The following is an 11,982-nucleotide window of genomic DNA, read 5'->3' as shown; positions in this document are numbered from 1 at the left end:
ACTGTCTCAGCATTCTGAGTGTCTCCTGGCACCAATGCAAAAACTCTGCCCTGTCTCGTTTGTGCCCTCCCGATGTTATTCCTCCGTGCGTAGCCCGAGGTACTCCCATTCTTCTTACCATCATCAGTCCTTGCCTTCGGACAGTCCTTCACACGATGACCCATTTCACCACATTCAAAACAGGCTCCCGATGCCCAACGGCAAACCTCGGAATGCGACTTTCCACAGCTTGCACACGTCAGCCTAGTATTACCTTTTTGGTTCGAGTTGCTGGAGCTGCCCACATTCACTTTCTTCTTGGCGTTAAACGGAGCTCGGCGATTATCATAGTTCTGCCTCTTCTTCTGATTTTCTCCTGAGTTCTGATATCGGTTCAAGTTAGCTTCTGCCAGGATGGCCTTGTCCAACACTCCGGCGTAGGTCGGCATATTAAGCATGTTAACTCGATCCTGAATTGGTCCACGCAGTCCACTTTCGAACTTCCTGGCCTTTCTGTATTCATCATCGACCATGTGAGGCGCGTATCTCGCCAACTCGGTAAAAGCACGGCCATATTCTGCCACTGTCTTGTTGCCTTGTGTCAAAGTCTGAAACTCTGTGGTCTTACGGTCTCGAACACTAAGGGGGAAATGCTTGTTGTAAAACAATTCCAAAAATCTGGCCCAAGTCAGACCTGGGTTGCTTTCTTGGGTCATCATCCACCATCTTCGTGCATCGTCGTCTAGTGTGAATGTTGCCAATGACACCTTCTGGGCATCGGTACTGGGAAAGATCTCAAATAGCCATTTTCCAAGACCCACGCTTCGGCCTTCATCGATTCAATACCCCCAGAGAACCTCGGTGGTTTCATCTTTTTGAACTCCCTGATCAAGGCTATGGTGCCATCCCCATATAAAGCTTGCTGTGGGGGCACTTGCGGCACTGGAGGAGGCAGAAGTGGAACTGCATGTCGGCCATTTGTCTGCTCGGCCTGGGTAGAAGTAGTACTAGCGTCTTGTGGCCGAGTTTGCCTCAACTCACGGACCAAACCTTCGACCAGTCTCTCTAATCTGTCCAATCTGTCTTCCGGATAATCTCGGCCAACTGGTGGTCTACCCCTTCTCATGATGCTAAGAGTATGCAAAATGTGACTTTAAAACAAAACGATCAAATAGACATGTATGCAAGTAACAACCAGTCATGCTGAGATGATGCACATTTCGTCAAATAGCAAGCAACATGATGCAATCCTAATATCTTTCTAAGGGAAATCCTATGCTCTTTAGGACTCAAGGTGTATGAATAACGTACTATGAGGAACTTGTGCTCTGATACCAATCTGTCACGACCCCATTCCGCCCCTAGTAGAATGGTGCCATGCTGGCCAGTAATCCGAGATTTACCGAAGGCCAACTTTCTAAATTCACACACAATCAGAGTGTTACATATGGGGCTAACATATGCGGAAGCAATATATACAAATTTAATTAGTCCATAAGAGCTGTGCATAAGTTAAATGGAATGGCATACATCCTTTCATAGCTTTAATACAATGAAATGAAGTACAAAAATACATCTTGACCAAAAGGCTTCTCAGTCATCAAATACAAAATACAATGAAATACAACTAAGAAACATAATCTTCAAGATGCTGCAAAAGTGCAAAATCCAAAACAAATGGCAAGTACATCTAGGCGTCACCGCCGTCCTGCTCGTCACCTATATATATATATATAGAGGGGTGAGCTAGGATACTCAGTGAATGATATAAATAATAAAGGGGTTTGCATGAATGATATCTGAAATCTTTATCAAATCAAGGCACATCGCAACTTGTACAAAATCCAAGGGCAAGTCAAGTTTATCTAACAATCTTTCAAGTCTCAATAATTTAAGTCTTTCAAGGCTTTCAAGTTCCAAGGGGTAACATTAACAAAGGTTGTGCTAAAAGTGCTTATAGTCCCCTAGCACGTACGAACTTTTCAAGATTGTGCTACAAATGCTTATAGTCCCCTAGCACGAACAGACTTTTCAAAGGTTGCCATTCAAAACAAGGCTAATACTTGATATACAAAATAGGGATCATCATTCATGCTTCACAAAATACTTTTCCAAAACAAGCAAGGCAAAACTTTATCAAAATTTAATAACATAACTTTATTAAAAATACCACTCACATAGTTCTTCAGACATCGGGACTACAGGCAAGGATCCGAGTCCTACAAGCACATAACAAACTCCATTGAATGCACTATCAAACAAGCTCACATGCACACAGATGATCTCGGCATCCTTCAAAACCAAGCTAAGTCAAAACAAAACACTATTTCTCATCTCGGGAAAACACGCTGGGCAACTACCAGGTCTAGGCCAAGGTTCCTCACCTCCTTGCTGAGGTGTCACCTCGATGGCCACATTCAAGGAAATGAGGTCAGGAAAATCTGGGTTTCCCTCTCTTGAAGAACATGTCGAACATGAAGAACATGAACATGAGGAAGATGAATGCAAGATCATAATTTGCTGTTACAAAATCTGAGATTTCATGCTATGAATTCAAAAACATGGACCTGGGTACCCATACTCGAAGATTTTATGAAAACAAACACAAAACATGAATCTTAAGGCAAACTCACGAATCAAACAAGACTTTTTCTTCAAGAACACATGAACACCATTTTCTCTTTCTAAAACCAAACTTTGAATCAATGCATGACGTGCAAAACAGGTTCGATCGTGCAATGCAGCTGGATGATCAATAAGAACGACAAGAGTAGATTAAGAATCTAACCTCAATACACGAATCTAACGGTTTGATCTATAGGAATCAAGATCGAAAGCCCACTCTCTCACTCTAAAACTTCTTCTTCTTCCTCTAGAGCTTCTCTCTCCTCACAAAACAAAGACATATAGCAAATGATGCATTTCTAGGTCTGCTGGCTGACTTAACACTCAGCTGGGACACGTGGCACTACCGGGTTGGTTCTACTCAAAAAGTGACTGAGCGAAAAGACAAGACTATGACAAAGTGTGTTCTACAAGCAAGATGGCATAGACACTTCGGCGGGTAATGACCTCGGCTAAGAACAAGGCATCGGTAAGTAGGGGAATAATGATCTCGGCTAGGAAGGACAACACTTGACTAAGCTGTGCCACACCTTGGCCTAGATGTGCCACACCTCGGTCTAGGTCATACCACTCCAAGACAAGATCACTTAGGTGCAAAGGTAACATCTCGGCCTTGGTGATGAACACCTCGGCCTAGATAATGAGATCTCGGCCAATATGTCAGAGCGAAGGTGGAGGTCAAACAAAGTGGTTCCAAGATAATTCTAGACTGAAGCTGACCTCGGCTAAACTCATACCAAGCAAGGTACAAAACATACGAGAAACACTTAAGCAAGACAAATCAAGGTTTGCAAAGATGCAATATATCAAGACAAGATCATGTAATATATGCAAGCATGACTAGGGTGGAGTGAGGGTCGTTACATCGATGATGCGGTGAATGTCGTCAGGGAGCTCTATATACCACTCCCTCACCGATATGGTCCCATATCCTCTGATGGCGTGTGAATCCCTCTGTGATCAAGATAAGCAGATAAAATGTGATGTAAATAATACAATGGAAAAGAGTGATTGGGCAAGCAATGCAAGGTACATTGAGAAAATCCAAGAATACAGTGTATACCTCAGAAGCACCATGAGATAAATGAGACTCCAGCTCGCGCAGTAAGAGGTCCTTCGGTGTGCCTCGTGCAAACCCCTTGAACTGACGAATGCTATCAGGTGGTAGCACGTGTATCTCGAGATGATACGTCGCTGGGTCCAAAGGTCGAACGCGAAGTGGCAGTGGGTCAAATTCTGGATCCACCTTCATCTCTGGAGAAGCTCCGACGTGTGGAATGTTGTCCGACATCTCAAGGAAAGATGAGAAAGTGGTCGAAAATGGGTGAAGAATACCAAGAGTCAACAAAAGTCAACTCTAAGAGGGAAAATGACAGAAAAAAGTTAAAACCCGGGAAAGGGCGCCAAACTCAAGGGTAACTCGAGGGAAACAAGCCTCAAGTGGTGGAAATGAAGAAAAAAGCATCGAAATTGATTTTCAATCGGTTCAAAATGGAGTAAACTATGAGGGTTTAGCGAAGAAAATGTTCGTGGGGCATTGGAAAATGCGTATAATGTGTAGATCTAAAGAGGAAAATGGTTTAGAGAGAGAGGAGGAGGATTTTCGGCAATGGAGAAGTGAGGAAATAGGGTTTGGAACCCTATACTTAAACACCCGATTTGAAATGGCCATTTTGCCTCGAATCTACCATCGGTGGCCGACAACCTTTTTTGGTGGCTGATAACCTTCCCTGGTGGCCGACAAGTTCCCAGTGCTCCTACATTGGGTCTTTATGTTGTTTTGTGCCATTAGTTCTCAAGAAAGTGCAAAAAAGGTTCACTTTTAAGCTCAAACGCCTCTGTGGAAGCTCCGAGCCATGTCTTCGATGTATGATGTTCAACACGAATGAGGTGTATCCTTTTAAATTGGTTGTAACTTTTTCCGTAGGTTAAGTCGAAAGTTGTTCCTGAAATTGGGTTTAATGATTATGTTTCCGTTATTGCGTAAAATGTGCATTCTTCAATTATGCATAGAATTTGCATTTGCTACATTCACATGGAATATGCATTTTGCTGTTGCATAGAACATGCATCCCGATGTTACATAGAATGTGCATTTTGTGCTATTGGTCGTTGCATAGAATCATGCATCCTTATGTAGCATAGAACATACTCTGGCTCACGTCGTGTAGAATATTGCATGTTGTGCTTAAAACATGTTTCTAACATTTTGTCATGCTTATCGTGTGTAGAACATGCACTCTTGCTATATCATGCTTGTTGAGCTTCTTTCTTATGCATGCACGATATTGTATGTACGGTTCATTTAAAGCTAGCGCAACCAGACGATATTATATGTACAGTTCATTTAGAGGAGCTCCAGGTGAGACCATTCCTGTCCTTTGATATTCCCTTTGGTTAGAAACATTCGGGTACGCCCGGTGTTTACACCACTCCTTGTTGGTTAGAAACATTTGGGCACGCCCAGTGTTTACACTACCCTATTTTGGTTAAAGACATTGGGACGTATTCCCGATGTTTATACCACCCCCCAGTTAGAAGCATTTGGAACGTGTTCCGATGCTTATACCACCTTGTGTTGGTTAGAAACATTGAGACGTGTTCTCGATGTTTATACCACCCCTCCAGTTAGAAGCATTTGGAACGTGTTCTGATGCTTATACCACCCTGTTTTGGTTAGAAACATTAGGACGTGCTCCAATGTTTATACCACCCTCCGGTGTTTACACCACTCCCTTTCCCCTCTTGCATGTGACGCGTAAGGACGCTTCGGTTAGAGACATTTGGGTGCGTCCCCGTGTTCTCATTCCCTTTTTTTTTTCCTTTCGCGTGTGGCGCGTAAAGACCCTTTCGGTTATAAAGATTCGGGTACACCCAGTGTTTCCACCATCCTCTTCTCCTCTCGCGTGCCGCACGTCAGGACGCTTTGGTTAAAAGCATTCGGACGTGTTCCGATGCTTATACTATTCTTTGTTTTGGTTACAAATATTTGGACTTGTTCCACTATTTACCACTGTTCCCTTTGGTTTGGAACATTAGGGTGTGTCCCTGGGTTCACACCATTTCTTTCCTCGCGTGTGCCACGTGTTGGGATCATCTTGTTTGATGCCTCGGTTGCGCCCGATGGTTATGTTGTTCTTTGCCTTTCCTACATGATGCGTAGTTAAGCCTGTATAATTTTTTTACATCCTTTCTGCATGAAATGTGGTTTGGTTCATGTTTACTTGTTTATGTATGAGTTTGCTGTAGCATTTCTTTGCATAACATTTGCATCTAGATGTTTCATTACAGCCTCATTGCATGATCATAAGTTATGTTGTTGCATCGTGCATATCATTTGCATCTTGCCCCAGAACTACGCTGGTTTGATTCCTTGCAAAGGGATACGTAGACAGCCTGCGGGCGCAACCGTTCTTTGTTTTGATTGCTTGTTTGTCCAAGTCTTCGGCCTTGTCAAAAATGAGTCGTCTCTGGGCTTTGACATTCACTTCCGTCATTTCATGACTTCCGAGTTCTGTCAAAGAGGGGCAACTGTAGACATCCCATTTTTGGCTGTCCTCAAGACTTGGACGTCATCATTTGAACACTCGATGGTTTTTGTATGCTCGTGTTCGTTTTGAGTGCCTGAAGTTCTCAGCCGAGCACCTTGCCTTTGAGCCTCTAAACTTGTCTGTTTTATGCTTGGTTATAGACCAAGAGCTTGCTGTTTCAAGTCTAGAGGAAAGGGTGGCTTGTCGGCCATCCCCACAGTCCATCGGCCATAGCTTGTGCCTGCCGGCCATCAATGGTGGCCAGTCGGCCACATTGATGGCTGGTTGGCAACATTTATGGCCAGTCGGCCACTAGTGGTAGCCGGTGGCCATTTTTCTCATTTTTCAGATATTTGTTTGTTAGCTATGCCAACTGTTGTTCACTGAAGTGTATCTCTATACACGTGTATGGAGGGATGAATTCAAGCTTTAACCTTGATTTGCTATATATAGGGGGTGTCCTCCTCTATTTTGGAGGGTTAGAAAATTGGGATCAAATTTTTCTCTCTCTCCTCTTGTTTTGTGCCTTAAAGCCTTGTCTCTCTACACCTTTGTATATCAACCAAACACTCTCACCTTTGAGTTGAGGTTCTTTGGGGTCTAATTTGAGCTTTGGAATGAGGTTTGAGCCTGAAATTGTGGCTGTTTAGTGCTTTGCTTCAAGAGGTATAAGATTCATCTTGTAAGCTTTGTTTTGACTACTTGTTTTTCCATCTTTTTACACTGTTTTTGAGTTGGTTTTCAATTACAAAAAACTCTGTTTTTATGGTTTAAAAATGGTGGTTTGAGGCTATTTTATGTTAAGGGATAGTCCACCCTTCTTGTTGATTAATTGTGAAGCCTTTTGTGCTATATTTTAGCATACTCAAATCAAACTTTTTGGGCCTTTAAACAACTGAAATTCAGAGTTATTTCAGTGGTGGAAAACATGTTTTGAAGTCCAAAAGTGGAGGGGTTAGCCTCCCCTCCTTGTGTCTTACTTGCATGCCTAATTAGCTTCGCATGGTAGCATGTTTTTGTAGCTCAACTTAGCTTATTTCCAGCATGTTTTTGCTACTATTTTTGCTATTGTTTTGGGCTGGTTTGGTCCTTTGAGGCTTGTGTTGTGTAGTTGTAGTGCAATCTCCTTCACTAGCTTAATGCTTTAGGCTTTTAGACATGAATTGCATGAGTTGTTTTCATGTTTTAGTATCTTTTTGCACTCCATTTCAGCACTGAAATCTCTGTAATCCCCCTCTATTCTTCACTCTTTCATTTGTTTTGAAAGTGGCTTTGAACTCCTTGTTGGCTTGAGTGTGGAATTGACACCCTCATGCCTAATGGTTTAATTCATTCGGGAGTTCATTACCAACAGCATGAGGCCTCTTTCATGTTCAAGGTACTTGTGGTTTAAGCCCTCTTTCCATTAGAAGACACTCACCTTTTGGACTAATCAATTAAAGAATGGATTGGTAAGTTAAAATGTGTAAACAAAACGAACAAAGTAAAAGAGGCAAGATAAACATCTTTCATGTTGCATTGCATGTGTTCGGATTGGACGTTAATGCGAACACGAGAAAAATGGGGCGTTTCATACTCAAAGTGATGAAACGTGCCACTTTTCTTAGTCACCATCACCCTTGATCATACATGATAAGGTTGTGGTTTTGATTGAGTCTTGTTTTGCACTCATTAAGCTTATACAAGCTCGGTTCTTTGGCCATCATGCATGAAAATGCTTGGTTGATGGCTTGAGAGCCAAGAGCTACACTTCTTTGAGCTTGTGTAATGATAATGAGAGTAGCAGTACATACACTCCTTGAGAATACACTTTTTTGCCTCTATTTACTCTCTGTTGCAGCAAAAAAGAGAAGTTCAGGGAAGGGGTGGCCGACCGGCCACCAGTAGCAGCCGACCTGCCACCAATGGTAGCCGATAGCCACCATTGGTAGCCAACCGGCCAGAAATGAAATTTTGCACAAGTGTGTTCTTGAGTTGAAGCAGAGATGTTCTGGAAATTGGCAGCACTGTTGGTGTTCAAGCAAGTGCAAACAGAGGTGTCCGATGGCAAGGCGATGAATTTTCGGGAGGAAACCAACCAAGCATGCATGCGTCCCTCGCCCTCAAAGCCATTTACTTGCTTTGTTTAATTAGTTAGTCATAACTAATTCATTCATACAAGTGTTGTAATTAATTATCTTAATTTGGTTTATAATATTTGATTAGCTAGAATAGTTAATTAATTGTGTTGTAATAGCTTAGCTTGATTAGCGCAGCTACTTAGCTTAGCTTATTCATTCGGACCCTCCTTCGCGAGGGCAAAATGTTGTAATAAGTGTGCACGCGTGTGTGCATGTTTTCCAACCCCACGTCTTTCTTCCTTTTATTTATCCGCTTTCGATTGTTAATTTAGGGACATTTTCAATTAGCATACCTTATGCTTACATGTTTGCATCAATTCATTTTGTCTTGCATGCACCGAGGCTCGGCGCATCATTCAAACTGCATTGTCAATTTCAATACTTACTTGAATACGTGTTTCAAAGCATGCTATCGAAGTGTTGCAAATGCCATATTAGTAGCCGAGCCTATTAATTTCATATTGCATGTGTTGCAGTAGGCATCTTGTATAGTTAGGATTATGCATCTTTCTAACTAGTTTTTGTTTTGGCTTAGAGTACTCGGTAAGTTTTATGCTTTAGCATACTTGCATAAGTGTGATTGCCATGTTGCCATGTTTCGCATGCTTGCCATAAGGCTATATGTTTACATGATAAACTGCATGAATGCTTACGGATGAAGACTTTGTTGTTTGAATTGGAACGATTCAACAAATGTAATTTTTAAGCCCACTTTGCGAAGTGGCAAATCATGTTTTAAGCCCACTAGAGGTGGCAAATCCACGTTTTTTAAGCCCACTTGAGGGTGACAATTTCAAACCATTTTTGAAAACAAACATGACTTGTTTTGTTTCAATTCTTGCGATTTAATCTATACTTGCTTGTGTGCGTCACATAGTAATGTTAGCTAATGATTGGAATAAGAACACATGTGTTTATAAAACAACATATGATGATTAGTAGAGGCTGATCTTTTGATCGAGCGAGCGAGGGTGCTCATTCCATGACTTTCCCCTTTCATACCCAAGTTCTCGAGCCGAGGCAACTTTGGTGATGACGGACACGTGGCCTTTGGCACGAGTCAGGGTTTCCTAAATTTTCTCAAAAATAAAATATTTAGGTGGCGACTCTGTAATCTGGCAAAGCAGTCTAATTTTGGTATTATTTGATTTGAAATCTATTTTCCAAAAGATTTGCCGGATTTGGACTCTTTGGAGTTTATCAGTTTCACATTGCACTTGTGAGACTAGATTCAGAACCGTAGGAGTCCGAACTGTGTGGCCTTCTTTTCAAACCCTCTCCGAAAGGCGGGGGGTGTGGAAAAAGGCAAGTCCACAAAACCCACCACTTCTATTCCTCGTATCTCCTTCATTGTAACTCCATTTTGCCTCATTTTTCATTTATTGGATTCACCTCATAGCCTAGTTTTCGTTCCACCATTCACACGCCTCATTCCGCCTACCGTCGGAGCTCTGAAAGTTGGCTAAAAATAAGATTTTTCTTTCAACTTTCTAATTTTTCTTTGAGCCATCTTTCGGACTCTTTAAGTTTCTTGATTCTTAACGATTTTACTCCATTCTGTTGTTAATCTCTTCACTTTGCTTCACACTTCATCCTACATTAGTTCGCATTTTCACTCTTTCCTAAAATGCATGGTTTCGACATGCTAAAATTTGTTCGAAAACCAACTTCAAAAATTCCAAAAAGTTGGACCTTTTGTTTCTTTCTCCTCCACCTTCATTCTTCTCCTTCCTCTTCATCTATAACCCGTTGTAAATGGTGGTTCTCAGTTTCGACAGAACTGGGTGATGATGGTGGAAGCGATTTGGCGGTGGCAACGATTTGGCGGTGGCAACTGAGCTTGCGTTGATGGTGATGGAGTTCAATGTTGGTGATAGAGTTGATAAAGTGAAGAAGATGTATGTATATATATACACTAGCGGGTGGCACACGCAATGTGTGTGCAAGTCAAATAAGTAAATATAAAATAAAATGCTTATTAGATATTTTGTGCTAGTAAAGTGGTAAGAGTCTTATTGATAAATTTAAGGTCTACAGTTAGAGTTTTTTTTTATCTTTTTTTTTTTTGTTGTTGTTGTAATTAGAAAATAAGGGACACGTGGCAAAAGGAGAAGCCACCAAACACTTGGACACCAAATCTAGTGTAGCGGTTAGCACACGCAATGCATGTGAAATTAAAAGAAGTAAAATAAAACAAAATTTTTACTATATATGGTATGCTATGCAAGTGATAAGTGTTTTGTTTATTAAACTTAAAGTCCAAGGTTTAAGTCCTATTCTTGTCGACTATCTAATTTTTTTTTTTTTTTTTTTTAAAAAAAGGAAAATTAGAACACATGGCATAAGGAAAAACCACCAAAGTTTGGACACCAAATGAGTTATTCACTTTTATAGATAGTATACAGATAGATAGATAGATTAATACGAAGAGATAAGGGTGCAGAGAGGTGAGGGAGGAGTACAAGAGGCATGGTAGGAAGATGTAGAGAAGAAATTGGGCAAGGGTTGGGTTGGTTTTGGTACAGAAAATGCTACGTTTCAATATAATTTGATCCAAGAAAAATACAAAAATATAATAAAAAATACTACAAGGCTTAGAAAATAATATTGAGTAATAATATAAAACTAAAAATACACAATATATATTTTAAATGGATTTTCACTTAAAAAATATACATACTATTAAATTCAAAATAATGTGAATAATTATACAAAAAATTTGAAAAATATATTATTTTATTATATAAAAATACAAAATTTCATAGTTGATGGACAAAAGATAGATATGGTTTCATCTATCTATCTTCTATACTATTATTAAAAGTGAACAACTCACTTAGTTTCCATGAAGCTCCTTTTGCCAAGTGGCCATCTCTCCTTGTGCCAAGTGTCGATTTTTCCATCCAAAAGTCCATTTTTACGCGCAAAAGAAAAAAAATTAGTAATTACAAGAAGGCACAACAGTTGAACCTATGACTATTCACCACTTAAACAATATACAGAATTTATGATTTCAATTTTAAACTAAAATTTATATTTTAGGAACCATCTGGTGGCTCACACCCCTAGTCTATATCTATCTATATCTATACTATTATTAAAAAGGAACGCATACTTTGGACTCTTAAAGTTTTTACCATGTGACATTTAAATAATAAAAATAAATAAAAAATAAAATAATAATAATTAAGCACCCACGTCCTTCCCAACCACCAGGTTCTCTAACCCAATAGTTCCATGCTACTCTATACTTCCTTTTTTTCTACAATCAGTTATGTTTTTTGATTTATTTCTTTTGGTTTTTTGTTTTTTCCTCTCCTTTTACAATCATTCTGTTACATAATTTTGTTTTATTTTTTTTACTTTTTGATGTTTCAAAGAAGGCAATTAAGTTTGTTAAAGATGCTGAAATTGATAGAATCATTCTGTTACATAATTTTGTTTTATTTTTTTTACTTTTTGATGTTTCAAAGAAGGCAATTAAGTTTGTTAAAGATGCTGAAATTGATAGAAGAAAGGGGGAATTGAGGAATAAAGAGATGTAATAGAAGAAGAATAATTATCAAGTTTAGAGATTGACAACTAGGTCTTTTGGGACCAAAATTCAGAGGTTTTTTATTGGGTTTGCAGAGGAAAAACAGACCAACATACAAGAGTTCCATTTGGTGAATCATTATATAGAATTTACATTTATAGAATTTGTATTCTTTTTTTTTTCTAGATTTTTT

Source organism: Camellia sinensis, chromosome 6 (assembly GCF_055761805.1).
Source record: "Camellia sinensis isolate YWXY chromosome 6, ASM5576180v1, whole genome shotgun sequence".
In the NCBI taxonomy this organism is placed as follows: Eukaryota; Viridiplantae; Streptophyta; class Magnoliopsida; order Ericales; family Theaceae; genus Camellia; species Camellia sinensis.
This window is presented reverse-complemented; position numbering follows the sequence as displayed.